Source organism: Acomys minous, assembly GCF_964271855.1.
Source record: "Acomys minous genome assembly, chromosome: 14".
Taxonomy (NCBI): Eukaryota; Metazoa; Chordata; class Mammalia; order Rodentia; family Muridae; genus Acomys; species Acomys minous.
The window spans coordinates 96,474,094-96,498,200 of NC_140496.1; the positions used below are offsets into that span (position 1 = coordinate 96,474,094).

The 24,107-nt window shown below is 40.2% G+C and overlaps 1 long non-coding RNA gene across 1 annotated transcript; it reads right to left on the reverse strand.

Annotated features, from left to right (window-relative positions):
* Positions 1-13,324: 13,324 nt before the first annotated feature.
* On the reverse strand, positions 13,325-23,133 carry LOC311582854. Its single transcript, XR_014774278.1, has 4 exons — positions 23,035-23,133; positions 19,747-19,967; positions 14,382-14,475; positions 13,325-13,424 (listed from the first exon to the last, which is right to left on the reverse strand). It is a non-coding gene; the product is annotated as an uncharacterized lncRNA (long non-coding RNA).
* Positions 23,134-24,107: the final 974 nt, after the last annotated feature.

Genomic DNA, 24,107 nt, shown 5'->3' on the forward strand with positions numbered 1-24,107 from the left:
CCATCCAGGGTCTCGTGTGGTCAGTGTCTTCCCAATGACTAACCTATAACACCCATCACCCATCTTTCTTTCATTTCTCCCTTTCAGACCCTCCTTCCCTGCCAACTCATAATGCTGTACGTGTGCAGACTGTAATTGGCCCTCTGTTTTATAACTCACAGTGGATCTGTTTCCTGACACAGGTAAACCAGACCTACCGCCTAACTGTCCTGTGTCTTGGTTTATCTCTAACAGGGCATCATAGGAGCCGGTGAAGTAGCTAAGTCAGTAAAGTAGTTGCCATGTAAGCTTGAGGACATGAGTTTCATGCCCAGAGCAAAACCCAGGTAAGGTGGCTGACATTCATGATATCTTGCACAGGGGAGGTAGAGACAAGCAGATCCCTATGACCGGTCAAATCAATTAGCAAGCCCACGCCAGTAAGAAATCATGGCTCACCAAAAATAAAGAAAGAAACCCAATAAAATGTGGTGTTTCTTGAGAAACAACACCCAAGATGAGCCCTGGTGTACACACACACATACACACACATACACACACACACACATACACTCATACACAGAACAATAGTGATTGTACTATTATTGGTTTATATTGAGTAAATCATGTGTATTTAATAAATGTGTGCTATTTCAATGATTTCATACTTTACCTTGATGCAAATATAGAGTCAATAAAATATTTTAATAAGGAGGTAACAATTTTATGTTTCAGAAAATCCGAGTGTTTCTATGAAATAAAGAATTGAGGAGTGAGACTAGAGACAGAGACTTAAACACCAGTCACAGATATTAGAAATTGAGACCTTGTAAGTGACACTGGGACTAGAGGTGAGTTGACAATTTTAAGAGGTACTATGAAGCTAGAAATGACAGAACTTGGTAATTTACTCAATACATAAATGGAATAAATGGCACGAAGATTCGCATTTAGTTTCTAGCTTTTTAAAATGTTTTCAAATGAAGCCAGGTGCAGTGGCACACACTGAGATCCCAGCACTTGGGGAGGTAGAGGCAGGCAGATCTCTGTGAGTTCTAGGCCAGCCCGGTCTACAAAGCTAGTCTGGGGCAGCCAAGGCTACACAGAGAAACCCTGCCTCAAAAAAACAAATAAAGAAAAAATTCAAATGGTAGTTTGGAATACTATGTTCTGAAAGAAACTTGAGATTGTTTGGGGAGAAAATAGTGGAATTTCTACTTGGACAAGAAGAGCCTGAAGCATCCTTTGTGACTGGAGATGTCCCCCGGAAGTCACATGCACTGACACTCAAGCCAGAGCACCAGCATGGGTTTATCCTTTATCCATCCACTGCACGTTATAAAAAGTGCATTTTCAACAGGCTAAGAAAGGAAGGCTGGGACATTAGCTTTCTTTCCTTTCCTTTTCCTTTTAGAAATTTTATGGATTTGTTTATTCTTTTGATCTGCTTCAGGATTTCTTAAACTTTCTGGGCTCAGGAAAACTTCACTTGCTTAAAAAAAATTTAAAGGAGTATAAAAATTTTATACCATGTACATTTACCGTATGAGTTGAAACTGGCAAATCAATAATTATCAAAATATCTGTTAATTAATTTTGAAGTAATAATAAGTCCATAGTGACACAAATAATATTTCAAGGGAAAAAATGATACTTTTAAAACAAAAATATCTAGCTTAATTAGGAGACAGCTGCTTTTCTCATGTCTCACATCCACTTTGTTGTGACACCCACATCATAGAGCTAAGTAAGCAGCAACATGCAATTGACACTTAGAGTTATTATAAGCACTGTTTTCATTTTGTAGGCCTTCTGTGAGACTCGGAGCCCCACACTTAAGGGAGCAGTCTTTGAGAGCATGAAACCACAGGTATGATGCTGGTCATTGGCTTAGAGTAAGAGCCCCCCAGCTGTATATAGATAGCAGTGTAAGAGACACAGCTAGACAGTGGCGGAGAGCAGGTGCGTGGCAATTGATCTGTTTTATGGCTCCTAAGAATGGGGGTTGTAGAGGGGAATACTAATGAGTGTTCCTGAAGTCACTTTGGAATTTTTGAGCAGCTTGAATCACATCTGCACCCTTTGATGGATAGTGACTGGGGAAAGGCAACATTTTCATGAGGGAATATTGCAGAGCTAACAGGTCCTAGAAGAGGCAGGATTCAGCTGCAAGTAACAGAAACATACATATGTTAAGGAACTTAGGAAATTTTTGTGCTGTGAATAACAAGTATTATTAGTTTTCTAAAAAAAAAAAAATTAAGAGAAAGGAAACAAGACGTGTTTGACTGAACACACTGCAACTCTGGCCAGATCCCATATGTGTCAACCTCCTTTACAAGTAAGTGTCATTATGCCCCCATTTCCAGTCAATGCTCAGAGAGTCAAAGTGTGTGAGATGTTTCTAGAAACATTTCTTAAAGGATAACAGAGTATCATTAGTAGTGTCAGGGGTTGGGTTTCTCCCATGGGGTGAGTCTCAAGTTGGGGCAGACATTGGGTGGACATTCCCTCAATCTCTGTTCCATCTTTTATGCCTGCACATCTTGTAGGCAGGACCAATTTTGGGTCAAGGTTTTTGTGGGTGGGTTGGTGTCCCCCTCCCTCCACAGGAACTCTTGCCTGGCTACAGGATGTGGCCATCCCAGTCTCAGTATCCCCCATTGCTAGGAATCTCTGCTAGGGTCACCCCCGTATCTTCCCAGGATCCTCCTCGGTACCAGGTCTCTGGCTTGTCCTAGACGTGCCCCAACACCAACTTCCCTTCTATCTTCCCCTCCCATCCCAGTCCTCCCCACACCTGATTCCCCCATCCTGTTCTCCTCTCTCACCCAATCTCCTCTCTCCCTCCACTTCTGATGTCTATGATCTCTGTTTTATTTTCCCTTCTTAGTGGGATCCAAGCATCCTCCCTAGGGTCCTCCTTGTTATTTAGCTTCTTTAGGTCTGTGGGTTGTAGCATGGTTGTCCTGTACTATATGGCTAACATGCACTTATGAATGAGTATATACCATGTGTGTCTTTCTGGGTCTGAGTTATCTCATTCAGGACTATCTTTTCTGGTTCCATGCATATTACTGCAAAGTTCATTATGTTCTTGTTTCTAGTAGCTGAGTAGTATTCCATTGAGTAAATGTACCATGATGTCTTTATCCATTCTTCAGTTGAGGGGCATCTGGCTTGTTTCCAGTTTCTGGCTATTATGAATAAAGCTACTAGGAACATAGTTGAGCAAAATGTCCTTGTATAACTCTTGTCTGAGAATAAAGATTCAGCAAATAATGGAAACAGATGCAGAGACCCACAGCCAAACATTAGGCAGAAATCAGGGAGTCTTGTGGAAGAGTTAAGGGAAGGATTGAAGGAACTGGAGGAATCCAGGACACCAGAAGACCTACATAACCAACTAACCTGGGCCCATGAGGACTCATAGAGACTGAACCAACCAAAGAACATGCATGGACTGGGACTAGGTCCCTACACATATGAAGCCAATGAGCTGCTTGGACCTCAAGTGGGTCTCCTAACAATTGGAGTGAGGGCTGTCTCTGACTTGGACTCTGTTGCCTACCTCTGGATCCCATTTCCCCAGGAGGGCTATCTTGTCTTGGAATTTGATGTGCCAGGGTGGGTTGATACCCAAGGTGGGGGCGGGGTATGGGGGAAGCGGGTGGGAAGATTGGGAGGAGAGGAGGGAGTGGAGTTGTGATTGGGATGAAAAATGGACAACTAAATAAATTAGTGAAGAAAAAAAAGCCTTCTTAAAAGCAGCAAAATGGGTTTGAAAGAGCCCTAGTTTTTGTCTTCCTCCTAACTGCTGCCTGAAGTGTGTGTGTGTGTGTGTGTGTGTGTGTGTGTGTGTGTGTGTGTGTAAATGTGATCTGATTATCACATGAGGCAGTCTACCCACAATGAAAGTCACATGCACATTATTTTAAAGCAAAACAGAACAGATATTGGTGTTGAAGATTTTGAACACTGTGTACTCTTTATGAGTGATTTCCAATAATTTTTTCATATAAACCATAAAGGGTTTATATACAGTATCTCTCATATTCATAATACGTTCTTGATGGAACAAATAGAGGAGTTTTCAAGGCTTTCCAAAAAGATGATCTAGCTCCTAGATTAGCTGTGCTCCTCAGGAGGCTCTGGCCCTTGAGCAGGAAACAAGCCATCTTCCTTGATTCCTCGTACAACTGGCATGTGTCAGACACTGCAGAGAACCTGGATGTAGCAAGAGTTTTAAGGGTTTAGGAAAGAGTTAGGTAGAGCCTAAGAGGATTAAATGTATGAAAGGATACTAGATCAAGTAGTCCGGAGAGCATCAGGGAGAAAGAACACAGCTTCCCCGGCTAATGTTACACAAATACCTGAGGATTTTGTTACAGTGCAGATTTAGGGGATGTAGGCCTAGAGAGGCTTTGTTTCGAATGAGCCATAAGACTTTGATTCGGCCAGCACTAGACAATTTTTTTATTTTATTTTATTTTATTTTATTTTTTGGCATTGAGGGTGGAATGTATCTATGGCCTTAATATAACCCATGAAGGTTAAAGTGTAAAGGGTAATTGTTAACTTCAAAATGTTTTCCCCCTTGCTTGGATTTCCTATATTCAATGAATATTCAAAGAACTACATTCCCGGTGACCGCTAGACTCGGGATCACTATGGGCAGATTCACTGCCCCTTCTTCACTTGTTATGTAATCTATCCATTAAAGATTGGCAGACATATGCATCAACTTGTAAAGCTCATATAAACTACAGCAGCACACAGTAATTCCTCAATGAGCACTTGAGTAATCTGTGAAGGGTGGAGTCCTACTAAATGGGGGCCACTGAAGGTTTACCTGATACAGTGATGTTTAAGTGGATAACTGTAATCTTGAAATGTATAAAAGTTCTGAGGGAAGAGGTAGGAGGTTGGAACATGAAAAGCAAGAAGAGTGTTTTAGGTATAGAAAGAGAACACACCAGAGTATGTGTGAAAGTCACACCCCACTCTCCACTCAACTGTGGAGAACGTTCTGCCCATTGGCTAGATCTGGACATGTACTCTGGTGCCTCATATTTGACCATGTCCCCTGGAGGGGGAGACCTGGTGGCACTCAGAGGAAGGATAGCAGGTTACCAAGAAGAGACTTGATACCCTATGAGCATATACAGGGGGAGGAAGTCCCCCTCGGGAACAGTCATAGGGGAGGGGAGTAAGGGGAAAATGGGAAGGAGGGAAGAATGGGAGGATATAAGGGATGGGATAACCATAGAGATGTAACAAGAATAAATTAATAAAAAAATAAAAAAAAAATAAAAGAAAGAGAAGACTTTTTGGAACAGTCTTGAGGCAGGAAAGGATAATACATTGAGGCACTTTTAATACAATGATAACATTCTTGTATTCATTATTTAAAATTGGGTTAAGTAAATAAATATTTCTGTCCAGTCAATTTCCTTAGAACAGAAGAGGGGATTTGATACTACAATGTTACTTTCTAAGTTCAGAAAGGAAGAGGTGATCTTTGTGTGGCCCCTGAGATAGATACACTGTGATTTACTATATTCTCTTCAGAGTGACTGCAGAACAGATGAGTTAGGAGGTCCAGAACCACTTCAATGATACACAATTTATAACCTCACAGAGGAATGCCCTCAATTTCAAACATTCTAACTAGAAGCAACATATTTTTTTTAATACTGGTAAGTGTTCCAAGTTAAATGTGATTTCACCTAGCAACATAAGGCAAGCAAGAGGGTAAAAGTTAAACAGAAAAATGTGTTTATCCACAAGTACTGTGACCATCCAGAAAGGCTTCAGAATAATTGTTAGAGCAGTTAGCAAAGCTGGTAGACACTAGTAAATAGATAAAGGCAATTACATTTACATGCATCTACATTAACAAGTAAAATATAATGTCTAATAGACGTCATCTATAATGCCATCGAAAATATGAAGTACCTGGAAATAAACGTTCAAAGGGCCTTTACAGAATTACAGTTCGTTGTAATGACCCTTAAAAAGATGCATCCTGGGAAAGGGTGAGTCGTTATCTTCGGATGTGTATCTGCGGAGTGCTCATTAGGCTTCACTATCTATCTCCGTAGATATGGCCATCCTGCATGCCTGGTTAAACTTAGTAGATGGTAAAACAAAACAAAAGCCATGAACCTGGAAAAGGAAATAGTAGGGGTAGGGATAAGAAGGAGATGACAGAGGTAAGAGGGAACAAAGAGAGGGTGGGGTGGGCGTAATCAGAATGTATCACATACCTGTACAAAATTGTCAAAGAACAAATTTAATTAATAAAAATAAATTACAATGAAATTTTAATTAAAATTAAATTTGAAGCAAATATTCAAAGGAGAAGTCATGTGAGTGGGAGCTGGAGCCTGGCTCAACAGTTAAGACTACTTGCTGTTCTTTTGGATGGATAAGCAGGCTTTGGTTCCCAGCACCAAGGATGCCTGATGACCATCCATAACTTCAATTTCAGGGGATCCGACATCATTTTGTGTCATCCCTGGGCACCAGGCACACAAGTGGTGTGTCTTGCAAGCAAACATGCACATACATAAAATAAAATAAAACACATCTTAAAAAAAAATTAAATAGCAGAAACATTTTTAGAACATTTGAGTACATAAAATTAAGAGTTCCTATACATGAAGACACTAAACTTTAAAACTATCTAAACTACAAGAAAAGGTTTATGAGCAAGTTAATTATCACCCAATTTTATTTATTACAAGGTTGCATGGAGCCAGAGGAGCCATATGCTGCCATTAAAGTAAAAATGGAGTAGGAGAGATAGCTTGGGAAAGCTGTTGGTTGTGCAAGCACGAGAGTGTCAGTTCATCCCCCAGAATCTGGGTACAAGAGCCAAGTGTGATGGCCCATGTCTGCAATCACAACTCTGAGAAGATGGAGAAAAGAGACTCCCCCCCCCCCCGGGCTCACTGTGCAGCTAGCTCAGTGAGCCCCAGGCCAACGAGAGACTCTGTCTCAAACAAACAACGTGTATTGCTCTAGAAGGACACCACTTGAGATTGTCCCCTAGCCTCCATCTGTGTGTGCACATACACACACAGGCATGCACACTCACATTCATATTCACACAGATATGCACACATAGAAGGAGTAACTGAAAATAATAAATGAGAGGGAACAACAGATTATCTTAAATAATAATATAAAGGTATGTGTTATATAATATCATAACAGAAATAAAAATCCTTCCACATTTTATCTGCTATTAAAGCATAAGAGACACTAGAAGAAATTCATATATACTATTCATGTCTCCAAATAAAAAGTGCATATGTTGAACTGATTTGTTTATAGTGTTCAATTTTTAATCTTATGATTGGGAAATTTTAAACAAAGAATGATAATCTTAACAAGTACTTTCATAATAATTTTCAAATAGTACTAAGTAAATATATGGGAGATGGAAAGATGAGTGTAGACAGTAACAGAAGCATGGAGTGGAGCATCAGCACCATTCTTTTGCTTCCTGGGATGAGTCAGCTGTGTGGACTCGTCACTGTTGGGTTGCCTAAGCTGACACCATAACGTTACTAGAAAGTGTTCAGAGCCAAATTTGTGAAGTGTGTCAAAAGAGAAACCAATATTGCCAGACTCTAGGACCTAGGGTTAACAAGTTCTTCAACTCAGAAAATACCAATATGTGTGTGAAAGTAGACATATGACATGTAAAAGCAAATTACAAGTGGAACCTAGTTCCAGGGGATCTGACACCCTCTTCTGTCCTTTGAAGATGTGTTGCACAAACACACATGCAGACCAAATATCAATATGCACAAAATAAAATAAATATTTTGAGACATGAATATACTCATGATACATGAATATAAACAATAAAACATGTACAGGCCACAAGTTCTAAGTGAGAATACTATTAATATTTGATATTGTTGAAGATATGAAGAGTTGATAATTTGTAAACATGGATCAATACATATTTGCATAGCTTATATATGACCTTTTGGTCATTCACACCAATAGAATAAATCACAATTTGTTATATTAATGTCATCACCAGCAGCAGTAGGTAATGAAGACTAAAACTTTTTCTAGGAAGAGATTGAGTCCTAGTTTCTATCTCCTTCACCACTGATCTATGGTCTGACTATGCCACAAGTAGATGCTCATATTTTAGATGTGGAGACACCCTGGTCTCCCTCCCTCCCTTTCTGCTCCCCCACCATGTGTGCACATGTATGTACATATACTTATGGAAGCCAGAGGTAGAGACTGGGTGCCTTCCACTAGCAAATACTGTGATGTGGCTTAACTGATAAGTCATTTTTAAAAACATATTTTCTGTAATTACTTTTGTAACAAAAGTAAAATATAGTAATGGCTCCATATGTACTCTTTTCCTCATGCTCAAGTGTAAGGGTGAGGTTTGTGTTCTGATGACCATGTTCTTGCCAATATTTAGGATTGCATTAGCCAAAGTGTAGTAAAAATTGTTTAATATCACAGAGTAAATGCTTAGTGGGTGAATAAGTGCATTAAGACAATATCTGGCAGTTGTAAGACAAATGAACTTGAGTGCTTAGTCATAAGTCTAGGTCTTCCCTTGCTTGGCAATGTTGAGCAGGTCACCACCTCCTCTCTGCAGAGTGCTTTGTTTTCTGTTGGGTTAACTTGCATTGAGATGTCTACAGCTTCCTCTGGGGAGCCCGTGCAGGCCAGCCCCTTCTGCTCCCATCAGTCAGGGAGCAAGCTTTCACTAACTGTTGGAGCTGTAGTAAGGCTGAGTAGACAAAGGTGAACAGCACGTGGTATCGTTAGGGTTTAGAGGGAGACAAGGGAGGGGAGAAATGATTCAATTACAAAATAATCTCAAAAGATTAAAAGAAATTATTTCTTAATTCTGTAACAGGTGCAAGAAAAACAGTATAAGATAAATCATTTCTCTATACAGGTTTAAATAATATTATCTATAATGTTATTGCTATAAAAATTTGAAAGATCAGATACAGCATGTTATCTTCTTAAAGTGAGGCAGAATACTGGGAACAGTGTTCTAGAAATCACATCGGGGGCTGGAGCGAACTCATCACTTAACAGTTCTCACTGCTCTTGCAGATGTCAGGAGTAGGGTTCCCCACACTAACTTGGGCAGCCTCACAACCCCAAACTACAGCACCAGGGGAATCCAGACCCTCTTGTGACCTCCATGGACACACACACTCACTTCCATGGGCATACATACATACATACATACATACATACATACATACATACATACACACATACATACATACATACACACACATAATAAACTCAACAAAAGAAAACCATGTCAATTTCTCTTGTGGAATTCTTTCAATATTTATTCTAATAGTTGATTTAATCACTACTGTTGCTTAAAGAGATGGTTCACAGGGTGTTAACTATACTGGGCCTGACTCCTTGGATCAAAAATTCTCTAGTTTCAGCTCCCAAGTAGCCGGGGCTATAGGTGTATACCACCAGTCCTGGCTTCATCGTTGATTCTTTTAACTAGATACAATTTTGTATTTCAAGATGAATGTCACAACTTCAAATGATATTATGTGTAGTCATAACAAACAGTTAATTTTAGAGCCTGACAATTGGAGCAAATAAACAACCAAATTTACAAATTAAAATCACATTACTTCCAATCCTCAGAAAAATGGGAGGTATCAAAAGGTCTCTTCCTATTTCAGACTTCATGTAACAGCAAATTCCATGTCAGCATGGCTGAGAGTTTATTCTGTATGATCATTTGGAACTGGAAATCAGGGTAATATCTCATGTCCACTGATTTCTATGAATATGATCCATAAAATCCTTAGAATTCTTCTAAGGCTCAATTTCCTAGAAAATTTGCTGACATGCTTAATATTAAAATTAAACATAACTCAAAATATTCTCAGAGTAATGGAGCCAGCTGCGAGGAACTAATAAAGCAATTAAAGAAACATCCAGTTGGAATTGTTACATTATCTTGTTTGCACAAGAAACTTAATCTTTCTGCAAAGAATAACCTAATTAGTAACCAAAGTCTCTGTTCTAGTGATATAAAATTCTTCTCTGCTTAATAGAGATTTACTAGACTTCAGACTCTTCTTTGTTTTTTTTTTATTTCTCTACGTTGAAACTATTTTAATCAATTTTATTGAAACCTAATTATCATACAGTACATTTAACTCATTTAAATGTATAACAAAATAATACATTTTGACAAATGTGCCCATTATCACCTTTATATTTACTTAGTAAGTATGTTGAGAATATTTGGCACCTAGTCACACAATATATTAATAAAGCATATGGGCTCACCTCAAGTGCTCATGGTGACCTTGGCACATGTGTTAAACCTTAGGCATCACCATGGAGGAAAAAATAAAAACTTCAGTAAGGCCTGTAGACAGAAGGTTTCTCTCCAGACAGTTCTAGAAATCCATCCAAGAGGAAATCAGGACAGTTGCGTCCACTCAGTGCCTACCGTGTGCTACTCTACATAATGAGTTCTTCTAATAAAATGTTTCATTTAAAGAGCGTGAAATGGTTAACAACAATTAAAGGCTAAAACTGCAAATATATCTATGGAAGCCCCAATCCCTAACCCTGTAACAGTAATTTTTGAGATTTTGGACAAGATATCCCACATCACTATGCTTAGTTTGATACACCTAACAAGAATCCCTCTCTCACAAAGCTAGTGCTGGTGAGTTTGTACACATGAAGCACTTGAGAAAAGCCTCTAGTATGGATGTGTACTCAGTGATGTTTACAGCTGCTCTCTAACCAAAGTTATCCCATGGGAACTTTTTCTAGTGTCACTTCGCAGATTGCATACCAAGTACAGGATTATAGACCTTGTCAAAGGTCACAGAGCTGGTGTGTCTCAGACTCTAATCTGAGAGCTGCTCTGTCAGACTCCCAAGATTTTTCTTTATTATGGTTGAACCAGAAAGTAGCAGTGAGCAGAGGGAAGGGGCAGAGGGCAGCATTAACTCATCCATATTTTCTTTTTCCTTGAAAATATTCTTGGTCCCCCTATCTTCCCAGCACCTCTAAACAATAATGTTGGAGGTCACCACCAGATCACCTGTTAGGAGCATGACCTCTCTCCTTCTCTTCAGTAGATATTAATAATGATAACTTGGCTGTTTACAGCTCTCAGCTATAGCCTTCTCTGGGAATTGCTTTTGGCCAAAGGTAGATCCTCACCCAAGGTCATGCCCCATCATCAAGTTACCATGAAGCTTCAGAGTCCCCAGGCCCTTTATTTAAAATGAACCCCTGTGAAGGCCCATCCATCTGCAAAGCCCCACCATGGGGTCTGCCGTGATCGATGCTGTAGCCAATTTCTCTTCCCGGTTTTTCTCTCTCTCAATTCTGGACAGGTGTTGCTCTGGGAATTCGCCCAAATAAACTGACTACAGTAATTTCCACGGAAGGATCTGTCTCCAGGAAATGCAAGCCAGGATGTGGTACTGGGAGAGGTCCTGGGAACCCCTCTACAGTTGGCCTTTGTAAGGGGCTTAGCTAGAGGGAGTACTGAAAACAGCAGGCAGGCTGGGACACGACGGCTGTACACCAGAGCTGATGGCAGGCTCTGGGTTCCTGGTGCAAGGGAGCAAGAAGAGGTTCTTGCAAAGTGCAGAGGAAGTAGTTACAGAGACCATGGAACTAAAGGCTGCTGCTAATATGTATTATCAGTGCATTAAAAAAAAAAAAGACTAGGAAGACAGTGGTGATTAATCACCAGCTTTAAGAGTACAAGCCTGAGTCTGCCCTTGGCAAGACATAAAGATCTACATCTGCAGGTAGAAGATAGAAAACACTGAGGATCAAGCTCTGGAATAAGAAAACAAATGACATCCAGAATCTCTGTGCTCAAGTTCTACATATCTGCTTGACTTCAGGACCATGAATGGGAAGGACATAGGGTCAGAGCAGCCACGTGGAAGACTGAGATGCTGATGAACCCATGGTCCTGAAGAAGGGACCACAGCACTCCAGTAAAGACTGGTAGGAAGGTAGCCCTCTTAATTTCCTTTAAAGACAAAACCTTGCAAAAGGTCTACACAGCCTAGGTTGGTTGGTAATCCATACAAAGGCCCAAGGTCTGTAGCATCCTTTGCAATTTTACAAGCAAGAAACGATTTTTCTCTCTAGAGTAGTTAACAGCTTGATGCACCTCATATCTTCTGCCACTAAAAAAGAGGGACAGTGCTTTAGAGACCTTTCCAGAGTTTGGAGATAGCTTACCAAAACCTTAGCATGATGTCACTTAGATCTATAATTTTATATCATATTATAATATATAACATATTATATACAACATAATAAGCAATATAAATTGCACACACTGTGGTGCTCCATGGTGAGGCCCAAAATTAGTTAAAGCAATATTGTGATATATATTCGCCACACATTTCACAATATTTTGAAAAGTGTTCTCATATAAAAATGTAATTTATATTAAAATTAGTATATATTTCAATATATTGTTGGGGATTTGTCTGGTTTCTGCCCAAATTAGCAGATTTACATACCCCAAAATGTTTGTAACCTTTCCTAAAAACTTATTCCTGTTTAACTAATAAAAAGCCAACACACCCAGGCAGGGCAAATATGAGAGGCATGGCTAAGGTTCACAGGCTTTGGGGAAAAGGAAGATCTTGGGAAAGAGACAAGAGAGAGAAGAGAAAAAGGAAAGACACCACCGTGGGTGAGATGGAAAAGGAGTACAAGGCCCAGATGATGAACATTAGCTAGCATTTGGGATTATAGATGGGAGATAGCGCGATAGAAATCATTAGAAGCAAATGGCATGGGATTTTGGCAGGGAGAGATGGGAGCTGTTTTAGGGGATTAATATCTGCCCTGCCCCAGATGAACCACCAAGTCTACTTAAAATATAAGAAGTGGCTGTTTTTTTATTGATTGATAGCAAGTTAGAAAATACTATCTTAGTAATTATAGCCTAATAAACATTTATTAGGTCATACCTTTAAATTAACTGCAATACACACTTCTACTAAGTTTAATGAGATCACTCTTCATGTTTCATTTCTGTTGCTGTGATAAAATACATTGAGAAAAAGCAACTGGGGGGGAGATAGGGTTTATTTTAGCCCATCATTCTAGGTTATAGTCCACTATTTCATGATCAAGGCAGCAGGAACTTCAAACAGCTCATCTCATCTCATTCACAGTCAAGAGCAGAGAGACATGGAAACATAAATGCTTGCTTGCTTGTTCTCAGGTAATTTCCTCCACTTTTATACAGTTCAAGACACTCTGTCTTGGGAATGGTGCCACTTACCATGGGCCAGGCCTTCTCACATCAACAACTTGATGAAAATAGTCCCCGACAGGTCAACTCAGTGTAGACAGTCCCTTACTGAGACAACTCCCAGATACTCTAGGTTGAACTGAGATGACAAAGCTAACAGTCAGAGTCACTAAGGAATCAGATTCTTGAATCTACATCTCAAGTCATCAATGTAACAATTACAGTATAACTAGAATGATATTACCTTGACACAATGGATTATGTTATCAATTATATTTTCGCAAAGGAATGAACAACTACCAGTAAAGTTCCAAAAATGAAAAATGGCAATGTTTTGCCAGGTGCCTATGTGAATATTGAAATGAATATTCATGAGTGAATACTGAAGCTTTGAAATGTCTCCTGCTTACAAATAGAATTGAATCAAGCTCAAAACTGAGACAATTACAAACAAATTTTTACCTACATCACTATTCCCGCAAACATTTGAAGGTCCCATGCAATGTTACTATTGTTTTATTAGAGCTGGGGAGATGAACAAGCACGAGGGCCTGAGTTCAAATCCTCAGCATCCATGTAAAAGGTCAAGCATGGCACCACATGACTGTAATCCAGGGATTCACTGCTCAGTCTAGCAAGACTCATAAACACCACTCTCATTGAGGGACACTGACTCAAAAATAATGTGGAGAGTAGTGGAGGAAGACACCTGGTGTTGACTTCCATCCTTTCATTACAGGGAATAAATGGCAATAAGCATTTATTATTAACAAATAAATTCACTCGTAGCAATAGAAAAAAAAACGCTCCCATTTGAGGCCAGCCTTTGATGATAAGAGCCACAGCTCTACCATGTCTGCATTTCTTGTTCCTTTGGATGCTCACTGTGTGCTAGCTCCCCAGGAATCCTGCTGTCTGCCATGACCCCACATCTGCCTCCGTAGAGTGCATATACCTTCTCAGTCTTTAGTTTGCACCTCCATTTTTATGAAGGACACAAGCCTGAATATCCCACCATGCCTCCAGTGCTGATGCGACAAGTCGATTTGTTGACATTTAACTGTTGCCTTGATTGACAGAGCTGCCATCTGCTTACCTCTGGCGGTTAACATGTGGGGAGCCATCTTCGTCTCCGTCATATATCAACTCAATCGCTGAGTCCTTTGATGTCACCCTGTAGCATCACCAGCCTAGGACAATGAAACAAGAGACGAGAGGAAAGCCTTGGAGGTGCCATATAGGATTAGTTCAACCCCTTAACAGAAAAGTTGAATGGAGAGATAGATCTATCAACAGAAGGAATCCCTAAGGGGTATGGCTGAGACACAAAGAGCTAATAGGAAAGTCAAAGCCAGGTGCTATTGGTGGGTTCCCCCCACACACACCATTGGACTAGTAGATGCATCCTCTCCTCACTGCCAAAAGTTTGAGTCACGGGTGTTCTCTCTGAACGGCTGATAAACACCAGTGCTGACAGATAGGACAAGATATCTGCCTGAGGTCCAGTTACTGCAGGCTAGGACAAGAGCATTTGTCCTCTTAACAACATTCTTTAATCTCACAGAGGCATATTGCAAGCTGCACCGTATACATGATGACATCACCAACTTGCTAACTTGCTTTGTCTTGTATGGCAAGAATTGCGAGGAACAGTTGCCTCCACCTGTATGTAGTGAGGCAGGTTCTCCCCATGGATAATGGGAGTGTGTGTAGTCAGGACTTAATCTTACCTGGACATTCTGGTTTTGACCCACTAGACCACTTCCATTGTCTTTTGTCCTTGAGCCTTGGGAACAGGAGGAGCCTTCAGAGACACAGCAGTCGCTGTCAATGCTCTATTTTTTCTCAGTGATTGCTCATATCTACCCCCTCTAACCATTGCCCAAAACTAGACCCTTATAGAAAAAAATGCTTACCTAGAAAGTAAAGTAAAACAGACCAATTTAAGTGTTTTATCCTAACAATATAAGCAAAACTCGTTCTGTTCTTATAAAAGCCAAAAATAGCTATGTGCTGAGCTGGACAGCTGGCTCAGTGAGTAAGAGCCCTTGCTTTATAATTATGAGTACCTGAGTTCAAATCCCAAGCATCACATAAAAATCTAGCATTGGCTCGGTGTGCCTATAATCACAGCACTGGAGGGAAGACATAGCTGTTTCCCAAGAGTGTGTTGATTAGGTGGCCTAGCCCAAATGCCAAGCTTCCAGTTTCATGAGAGACTGTGTCTCAAGGCAAGCACAGATAGAGGAAGACGTGGAAAAGTCTTGATCTACACATTAATGTGCATGAGAAAGACAGAAGCACGCACACACGCACACACGCGCGCATGCACACACACACACGCACACCCACAGAGTTTATGTATATCCCAATCATTGCCTGTATACCATCATATAGTGCAATTACCTCTACTAAGCCACAAATTCCCTGAAGTAAGGGTCATGCTTTACTGAGCTCTGTATCCTCAGTGCATGGGACGGACATAGACCTGTAGATATTTCCATAATGAATCAAATTTTGACTAGAAGCAATGTCATTGGCAGATAACTTAGGTGAACCTAATAAGAATAATTCAATTACAATAGTGCCCCTTGTCCACAGGAGAAATGGCCTAAGATGCTCATTATATGGATACATAAAATCAAAGCACCAAATCTTGGCTATATGATAATTTTTCTGTGGTAAAGTACAAATGATACGTGGTAAAAGATTAATATTAAAATGAGAGCATTATAACAACATGTCATAATGAAAGGTATTTTTAAATTATGAAACATTTGCTTCAGGAATTTCCCACTTAACATTTTTAACTATTGTTGAGTGTGTGTAACTGAGACCAGAAGGTAAAGATACATAGAAGAGCAGATAGGTACCAACCTGGACACTGATCATATACAGGAGCAATAAAATTGCTGACTCTCATTCTTTGAGATTACTCACAGATAAAATAACTAAATAAAGTTAATATGGTCCTGATTCTTTCTGAGCAATAATGTTAGAAGGTTGGTCTGAAAATCTAACGAGCAAATTTTCTCATTTGAGCAAATAAATGAATTTAAAACAAAAGTCAAAAAAGTAAAACTTTCTCTAATCATAATCTGCACCAGAGAGAAGTAGGTTGTGTGACAGCCTTTTTCTATTTTATTTGAAGTTAATCATTAAATATCAACCATGGATGATGTTCCTGAAAGTGGGAAAGAGTGAGTGCAAGCTGTAAGATATGAGAGCAGGCATGTAAATAACAGTGCCCATGCACTGTAACAAGTATAAAAATGCAGCTGCATGCAGAGAATTGGGTGCATTGGTGGGTTCTGACAGATATGCGTTTTAGGGAAGCATGGACAGTGATTCTTAGAGAAAGTGATGCTTGAACCAGGCTGAGCAACTCTTTCAATGCTAATCAACTTACGCCACAGTAGCAAACACATCAAAGCACTGTGGATTTAGAACATGCACAAAACGTGCACCTCTTTTGCAGTCCATATTCAATTCTAGTTGGCAAGGAACTACTTCTTTATGTAGCCACTGAAGTCCAGGTGGCAGATTCCATCTCCACGGGAACTTTTGGGATAGCTGACACAGGGGATGGCCTTGTCAATTCTCTCTCCTCTTAAAACTTCTGCCATGAAACATCTGCCTGATGCAAAGCACATCTGCTTACAACATCTTGAAAAATGTGAGCTACATAACCAATCCAATTTAAAATAGGATGGCAGGAGAAAAGAAAACAAACAGTTCTATCAAGTGCCTGACAGTAGGAGAAAGCGATCATTCGTAAGCAGTGATTGTGAGCATCTCAAGTTACTAAGGATGCAGAAAACCATGAGACATAAAGAAAAGGGGGAGGGCTGTACACGGAGAGATGAGTGGGTGGTGTCACTGAAGGGTGTGAGCAGTGGCATAGACACTAGGCTAGGGCAGATGACAAGTGGCCCTAGACATTAGGAAACAATTGGAAAAGTAGAGTGGAGCCACACTAGTGAGGACCTCTTTAGCAAGCTGGAGTTTAGAATCTTACCTATCGGCAAGAGAAAGTCCAGCTCCAAACCTTTGAATGGATTCTATGTGCTTCCTAGGGACACAATCATGAGCTGAACAGGTGTAGGAACATAGACTAGACTGCACTGACTAGAAACAAGGGGAAGTTACAGCTGCTGTAAATAACTGGAGGATTCATGCTATTTAACCCTGCCCCCCCCAAAAAAAAATCCACAATTTTCTCCGTGGCTTGAGGGCTACAGGAGATTCATCTTCAAATTAAAAACAAATTATTTATGTTAAAGATACTCTAGGGACCATTAGACAGCCCATTATCCCATTATTATTTTAAAATGAACCAAGTAGAACCAAAGACTATTAGAATTCCCCTAGAGAATGTGTTGGGTCGTCTCCCATTGTTTGCTCAATGTCTGGCTTATTAGCAATTTTTGTGAGGCTCATATACCAAACTCAAGGCTCTCTTTGTTCAGTGATCAGAAAGAGTGGACAGATAAAAACAGAAAACATTAGAATCCCTAGCTTGCATTTCCAGCAGAGACTGATGAGGGCTCTCAAATGAAAACTCGCTGTGGCTACGGATAGCACATGGAGGCTTTATTTGTTATCTTCTATTGTAAGCCGAGATTATATATAAAGATAGACACACCGATACCCAAATCCATTTCCTCCTATGTTTATTCAGCCACTAACTCTTGAAAAGTTTCTCAGTGGATCTCAAAGTCCAAATCGAATGCTCCAAGCAAACCGCTAGCATTTCACAAGAGCCTAGAGTTTGGATCAGAGCAAGGCGAAGGACAACTCTCTACCTGTCCCATCTCTTGGTCCCACTCCAGTTGTAACCTTATTTTCAGGTCGTATCCAGAGGTTTGAGTTGGGGTGTCTAGGGGGAAGGGGGAGACTCAAAAGCAAACCCTGCTGGAGAGGGAAACGGCACATTCCTTTTTCTGCACATACGTCATTATCCTTGTGCATAGACCTGCTGGCCACCCTGTACAGATGGGCGGGAGGTGCATGCCTAGCAAAAGTCTTAGCACAGCTGTGCTGCACCCCTCAAATAGTTTCCAAATGAGCAGAAGCCACAGGAGTTCAGGCTCTTCCTTCCTAAGTCCTAAAGGTAGCTAGCTATGTGAGACATTACGGGGGCCTGGATGCCTCACGGGTGCAGAAATTAGTTGCCGAGTGATTGCTGTTAGCGTGGCATCTGAGGTGCTTGCAGACATTTCTACTGTAATTTACTCAAGTGCCTTATTGACCATTGAATGTAGCAGAGTACAGGGTATACATTTTAAAGACATTTTAGAGAAATATTTAAATTGTCAAAGCCTTTTACTTTGGAATCTTTGCCTACAATCACGGCTTTCCCTCTGGTGGTTTTAACTCACACTTTTGTCATTATAGACAGCCATTTCTGGGGACACAGACACACATGAGGTTTTCCTTGCTCTAATCTCATTCCCTTTTGCACAGAAAGAAATACTGAAATGCCCATGGGTGCTGTTTTCCCTGGGCCCTGGGTCCAGTGTAAGTGATAAAACAGAAAAGCTTTCTTCACGTTGTTCCAAATTCCAAGTAGTATTAAAAACTGTTTCAATAAAATTGGTGGTGTGGCCAGTTTTAGTGGCAATACAATCTTTCCCTCTGCATTCCAGTATGTGACCCACCTGCCATGCCCTCTGCCCACTGAATACCATTGCCAAAAATAAAATGTGGAGAAGTGCAGGGAGTATCCAAATAAGTCTGTTCCCCAAGGTGCGATCGTCTGACCCAAGTGGCACCTCTTCCAATGCTTGTTTGCCCTAGGACTCATCTTCTATCTTAGATGAACCAAACATCTGGAGAGGCCTCCTAGAAATTAGCTACTTTCCTCATCTTTAAAAAATGTCACTTTGTATTAAAGTGCAAATAGCTTCAGTCCCACAAACTGACCCAAAAGAAAAAGAAAGAAGAGGAGGAGAAAGAAGGAGGAGGAAGAGGAGGAGGAGGAGGAGGAGGAGGAGGAGGAGGAGGAGGAGGAGAAGAAGAAGAAGAAGAAGAAGAAGAAGAAGAAGAAGAAGAAGAAGAAGAAGAAGAAGAAGAAGATCAGAGAACTGTGAAGTCAGCTTCTTGGCTCAGGAACTAAATATTGCAGGTTTGCAGAATACATAAAACTTGTTACTGCATTGCATTGGGATGTTGTTTCCAGTGGCCCATCCTTTTTTTTTTTTTTTTTAGTATGTAAATATATTACTATCCTGGGATTATGGTTAGCATCCCCCCACCCCTCTCCTACCCTTCCACCCCCACTTCTTACCAGACAGGCAGCAACCCTTGAGCTCCATGTGACTGACTGCCTTCTATGTTAGGAAAAGCAGCTTCTTCCTTCACAAAGCAAATTCATTTCCTCACATGAAGTTGGAAGACTGGCCCTCCCTCCCCAGTGTTTTCCCCTTGGTCACACTAATATTTAAGAAGCAGGAGTTTACCTGGTACACAGACAGAAGATACACCGTAGGTCCCTTTGATCAGCCTCGTTCGGGAGGTGAGAGGCTGAGAGCCAATAAGCACTTTAGCAGGAGTTGATTGCAGGGAAACCCTTGGCTCACAGTAAAGCTTTCCGTAGCATCGTTGTCTGGACTGATGTAAAGTCCAGGTTGACAAATAAGAAACACAGCGGCATTTCAGAAGCCAAAAATCCTTTCACAGACTATAATAAAAAATATGATTCAGAGATGGATATTTCCACTCAAATTAAAACACTGCCACAGGTTTGTGTCAACAGCCAAGAGCAGATAGACTGTGGACCCCTAAGATTGTAATGCAATATAGGTGCGCAGTAGCCTGTGGCATCTGAATCTGCATATGTTCATATAAGATGTCCATTCAATAACCAATCTGTCCAGCAGGGCATTAATCAGAGTGCATCTTGTCCTTAGCTTACAGATGACAAGTGTCCCTTGATAACATGTTAAATGGGATTATTTCAAACTGGACTCTGAGCCATGCTAAGCTTTCTATCTGAGTTTTATTAGAATTTATTCAGTCTCGTGAAAATTATTTAACGTGTGCTTATTTGGGTATATTTATTCATTTTTAATGAATGAAGTTATATGCTTTTAAGGAATGGAATTTATTTTTAATTTTTAATAATTAGTTTTACAATTAAGCTTAGTTGTTTAGGGGTTAAGATGCTTTTAGATCTAGATAGATGTATCAAGCTGATAGAGATGAGATATGATAGATATTGATTCACATTCAGAATTGTAGACTCATCAAGATAGGAAATATGTTTTCTTTAAGGTTGCCAAACACAAGCAGCCAAAAAAACTATTAATGTAACAATATAATTCCTAATTGTTTGATGGTTCTTCTTGCTGTATGTAGTTTATTTTATGTATGTGTAGTAATGTAAATGTATACTTAAAAATAAAATTTTTAAAAATATATAACATATTTAAATAAATTATTGCCAATTTTACTTTCTTTTTCTGAAACTCAGTGCTTATTCATTTATTTGTTTTGTTTTGTTTTGTTTTGTTTTGAGATGGGCTATCACTATGTAGCCCTGAGTGGTTAGCCTGATCTGGAGCTCATGTAGACTACGCTGGATTCAAACTCACAGAGATTCATTTGCCTCTAGGCCTGTCAAGTGCTAGGATTTTAGGCCTTTTCTTAAACTCAGATTATCTGATATTTGGAAAAGTGATTTCTCCACTTTCAATTTTCTGATGGAAAAGCAATTATATTTTAAACAATGCTTCAATTATTCCCACAGCCCTTGAGATAGTCAGGCCAACCTCCTGCTGCAGGATACTCCTGCCCATAACTGAATGTGATAACATCACACCCAGAGAGCAGCAGCTGGGAAGCAGCACCAGGGTGTCTGGCTTCTGCTCAATCAGCCACATGATCTTGCTCTTATGATTGGACTGCTCACCTCCAGAGACCAAGTGGCCACTGTGGACACAGCAGTCAAAACAGCCAAATTCTTTCATCATATCACAAGTATTTTTATTAGTCAAGGATCCCCAAACTTTAATTATGAAATCTTCTTTTACCAATTAATCACAATTATTCAGCCCTAACACCAAATTTGTGATAATTAAACTTTTTTGTTCTTTTTCTCTATTTCAACAAAATTTATCAAATACTAAATTTTACATGGATATAGTGTATTCATTACTGCCCACTCTATATTTTCAACCTCTTCCCCAAAGGACTTCCTGCCAACATGTCCCCCTCCCAGCTTCATGTCCTTTTCTATTGTTCTTTCTTAGATTTCTTTTTTTTTTTTCAAGACAGGTTTTCCCTGTTTAGCCTTGGCTGTTGGCTATCCTGGACTTTGTAGACCAGGATGGCCTCGAACTCACATTGATCTGTCTGCTTCTGCCTCCCAAATGTAGGATTAAAGGCATGTGCCACCATGCCCAGCTCTTTCTTAGTTTTTATATTACACTAAGTCCATATTTTGAGCAGGGGAACCTACCAGGAAATCGATGCTCGGTATCTAGAAACAGACAGGCTTAAGTTATAATGGATATTAACTGCAGCCTGGTTTAGACAACATAGAAACAATTTAGAGAGCCAAAGACTGGATGGTCTTCCTATGGACCCAGGTGCAATCTGTAGCACCTACATGGTGGCTCACAACCATCTGTACCTCCAGTTTCAAGGACTCCAATACCCTCTTCTGGCCTCTTCAAAGCCAGAAGAATATGTGTGTGTATATATTATATATACATTGTATATATAATGAAAAGGCATTAAAATAATATATATATATATCAACAGGGTAATTTACATAATAGCTTTGTGTAGATAATAACATATATAAAATGTAATAATTTATTTATTTTAGCAGAAAACATGTGAATAGGCTGTTGTACTCTTATATTAGCTGGCATAAATATGCTTGTTGTATTTTTTGTAACATAAATTCCAAGTTTTAGCACTTTACGACTCGCAGTCAGCTTTGTAGGTGCCTCACCTCCCCTTACAGGAAATGAAAATGGAACAACTTAGAAGGCAGAAGTTGTAAATACGGCCCAGGCCACCAATGTGTCTCAGTCCAGACCCTAATGTTCCCGGCCAGTGTTTCACAGTCTTGCTCGAATCATAACAAACCAAAGACGTACTTGACAGATAATTTTGTCATAATTCAACAGCACAGCCCTCTCCTTATTTAGTAAATTGCTGGAGTCAAGATGAATGGAGATTAAAAACCCAGCCAAGCTTGATAGAATGCACATAGACTATTTCATCAAGCAAGCAAGTTCTCATTATTTTCAGGTATTCATTATCACAAATTTAAAACTGAAAACTAGGCAGGGTCAATTCTTTAGTGCAGAATAAGAAAAAGGATATCAAACTTTCTTTAACAGGTCAAAACAAATAAGCAAGCAAACAAAAAGCTTCAAAAAACCCAACTCCTCCAAGATGCCCTCTAAGCACAAGACACAGTTAGGATGTTCAAGCTGCAGCCTATACACCAGGTACCAGGCCCCGGAAGCTGGGCGGGGCACTCACAGCCACATGCATACCTCTAACCATACATCCTGACTGGGGCCCATGTCTGCCTGGAGAAGGATACCCCACTCTCTCATTATTTTCTTAAAAGGAATGCTCAGGGTCTGAAGGACTCTGAGAAATAAAACTGGAAGATAGGAGAGTGACAGATGTAGGTCTCCAGAGGGTAGCTCAGGAACAGGTGGGGAATCCCTCACAGGCTACAAGGTGCTCAGGAACAGGCGAGGAATCCCTCACAGGCTACACACCTTGATTCTTGAAATCTCATCTTCGGGAAGTGGATTTTAGGATTAATTGTTCTGCTCATTTTTAAAGGATGTCTTCGGTAGTTTCTTCTTCTATCCCCTTCATTTTGAATGTGGAACAGACTCAACACAGACTTGCGAAGGGACGCAGTATGAACACACCAGTGTATGAATGTCAAGACTGATAAGGACAGTTTCCACTTCACACTATCTTTCAGCTCACGCCCTGTGGATGGAAGCCTGCTGCCATGCTGTGAGATAATCCAGAGATAATCTCAGGCAGTTTGCCTGAGAAGGCATCACATGACCCATGCCCCAGCTGCCTAGTCCTTTCTAAACCCCTTCTGCCTGCTCCCCCTCCCTCGCCAACTCCCTACTGACTCCACTACCAGGGCCAAGTAATGTGTGGTCCACAGGTTTACAGGAGGATGTGCCTCCCTTTCATTTCCAACTCAGAAAATATAAGTATATATTGTAAGACACTAAATGTGGAGCATTTTGTTAAGAAAAGAAGGGGCAATTAGTACAAATGCAGATAAAGCTTTGAGGTAGGGACACTTCTGCAGTGTTGTCTATAATAGCAGAGTAAGGAAACTTTAAACACTCAGTACCAAAAACTGGTTAAAGTATCACCATGTTGATAATCATATGATGAAAGGTAAGAGGTAAATGATGTCTTAAATAAGAATTAGTAACAAAGGAAATGATGGCATTAAGTAAGTGTGACATTAGGAGTCACAATCCTATCCTACAAAAAAAAAAAAAGTCTAAGATTTATATGTCCACAAAAGCAAATAAAATGTAGGAGCTGTGTTCTTTGGATGGCATAATATTAAAAAATTTCCCCTTGTTGGCATGTAGTTCCCCAGTTGTATACAATAATATCCTTGTATCTAAAGTGGGGGAAAAATGTCAAGATGAAAAAGCTCAAGATGGACAGGAAGAGTTCAACCACAGGGATAACGAAGATGGTCTCCTATGCTCAACTTCCGGTATGGGTTCTAGGAGAGAAACTGCCTCTCATGTTCATCGCCCCCTAGTGGGCTGGAGGCTCACTGTCCCCCAAAATAATCTCA